Source organism: Musa acuminata, unplaced genomic scaffold (genome assembly GCF_036884655.1).
Source record: "Musa acuminata AAA Group cultivar baxijiao unplaced genomic scaffold, Cavendish_Baxijiao_AAA HiC_scaffold_284, whole genome shotgun sequence".
Classification (NCBI taxonomy): domain Eukaryota; kingdom Viridiplantae; phylum Streptophyta; class Magnoliopsida; order Zingiberales; family Musaceae; genus Musa; species Musa acuminata.
This window is the reverse complement of record NW_027020546.1, coordinates 7,501-10,000: the sequence shown is the minus strand read 5'-3', so window position 1 is coordinate 10,000 and position 2,500 is coordinate 7,501.

Here is a 2,500-nt window from a genome sequence, read left to right as displayed (position 1 = left end):
ACGGTGCTGCCTCACGCTTTCGCTCGCTGTTCGCCGCTCGCTCGCTCGCTCGCGCAGCCAAAAATGACCAGTTTTGGCCCGTTGTTTGGGGCTGTTTTGGCCTGTTTATGGTCCGTTCTTGCGTGGTGCGGTGACCGTCGTGAGCGGAGCAAAACGTCAGCCATCTCAGCACCCTGGAACCCCCGGGTGGCACAGGGCTGGATGGGGCTTTCGTATTAGCAGGGACGGTGCTGCCTCTCGCTTCGCTCGCTGTCCGCCGCTCGCCGCTCGCTCGCGCGCAGCCAAAAATGGCCAGTTTGGCCCGTTTTTGGGCCGTTTTGGCCAGTTTTTGGCCTGTTCTTGCATTGCGCTGGTGACCGTCGAGAGCGGAGCAAAACGTCAGCCATCTCAGCACCCTGGAACCCCCCGGGTGGCACAGGGCTGGATGGGGCTTTCGTATTAGCAGGGACGGTGCTGCCTCTCGCTTCGCTCGCTGTCCGCCGCTCGCCGCTCGCTCGTGCAGCCAAAAAATGGCCAGTTTTGGGCCCGTTTTTGGGCCGTTTTGGCCAGTTTTTGGCCTGTTCTTGCATTGCGCGGTGGACCGTCGAGAGCGGAGCAAAAACGTCAGCCATCTCAGCACCCTGGAACCCCCCGGGTGGCACAGGGCTGGATGGGGCTTTCGTATAGCAGTGGACGGGTGCTGCCTCTCGCTTCGCTCGCTGTCCGCCGCTCGCCGCTCGCTCGAGCAGCCAAAAATGGCCAGTTTTGGCCCGTTTTTGGGCCGTTTTGGCCAGTTTTTGGCCTGTTCTTGCATTGCGCGGTGACCGTCGAGAGCGGAGCAAAACGTCAGCCATCTCAGCACCCTGGAACCCCCCGGGTGGCACAGGGCTGGATGGGGCTTTCGTATAGCAGGGACGGTGCTGCCTCTCGCTTCGCTCGCTGTCCGCCGCTCGCCGCTCGCTCGTGCAGCCAAAAATGGCCAGTTTTGGCCCGTTTTTGGGCCGTTTTGGCCAGTTTTTGGCCTGTTCTTGCATTGCGCGGTGACCGTCGAGAGCGGAGCAAAACGTCAGCCATCTCAGCACCCTGGAACCCCCCGGGTGGCACAGGGCTGGATGGGGCTTTCGTATAGCAGGGACGGTGCTGCCTCTCGCTTCGCTCGCTGTCCGCCGCTCGCCGCTCGCTCGTGCAGCCAAAAATGGCCAGTTTTGGCCCGTTTTTGGGCCGTTTTGGCCAGTTTTTGGCCTGTTCTTGCATTGCGCGGTGACCGTCGAGAGCGGAGCAAAACGTCAGCCATCTCAGCACCCTGGAACCCCCCGGGTGGCACAGGGCTGGATGGGGCTTTCGTATAGCAGGGACGGTGCTGCCTCTCGCTTCGCTCGCTGTCCGCCGCTCGCCGCTCGCTCGCGCAGCCAAAAATGGCCAGTTTTGGCCCGTTTTTGGGCCGTTTTGGCCAGTTTTTGGCCTGTTCTTGCATTGCGCGGTGACCGTCGAGAGCGGAGCAAAACGTCAGCCATCTCAGCACCCTGGAACCCCCCGGGTGGCACAGGGCTGGATGGGGCTTTCGTATAGCAGGGACGGTGTGCTGCCTCTCGCTTCGCTCGCTGTCCGCCGCTCGCCGCTCGCGCAGCCAAAAATGGCCAGTTTTGGCCCGTTTTTGGGCCGTTTTGGCCAGTTTTTGGCCTGTTCTTGCATTGCGCGGTGACCGTCGAGAGCGGAGCAAAACGTCAGCCATCTCAGCACCCTGGAACCCCCCGGGTGGCACAGGGCTGGATGGGGCTTTCGTATAGCAGGGACGGTGCTGCCTCTCGCTTCGCTCGCTGTTCGCCGCTCGCCGCTCGCTCGCGCAGCCAAAAATGGCCAGTTTTGGCCCGTTTTTGGGCTGTTTTGGCCAGTTTTTGGCCTGTTCTTGCGTGGTGCGGTGACCGTCGTGAGCGGAGCAAAACGTCAGCCATCTCAGCACCCTGGAACCCCCCGGGTGGCACAGGGCTGGATGGGGCTTTCGTATAGCAGGGACGGTGCTGCCTCTCGCTTCGCTCGCTGTTCGCCGCTCGCCGCTCGCTCGCGCAGCCAAAAATGGCCAGTTTTGGCCCGTTTTTGGGCTGTTTTGGCCTGTTTTTGGGCTGTTCTTGTGTGGCGCGGTGACCGTCGTGAGCGGAGCAAAATGTCAGCCATCTCAGCACCCTGGAACCCCCCGGGTGGCACAGGGCTGGATGGGGCTTTCGTATAGCAGGGACGGTGCTGCCTCGCGCTTCGCTCGCTGTTCGCCGCTCTCCGCTCGCTCGCGCAGCAAAAAATGGCCAGTTTTGGCCCGTTTTTGGGCTGTTTTGGCCAGTTTTTGGCCTGTTCTTGCGTGCCGCGGCGACCGTCGTGAGCGGAGCAAAACGTCAGCCATCTCAGCACCCTGGAACCCCCCGGGTGGCACAGGGCTGGATGGGGCTTTCGTATAGCAGGGACGGTGCTGCCTCTCGCTTCGCTCGCTGTCCGCCGCTCGCTGCTCGCTCGCGCAGCCAAAAATGGCCAG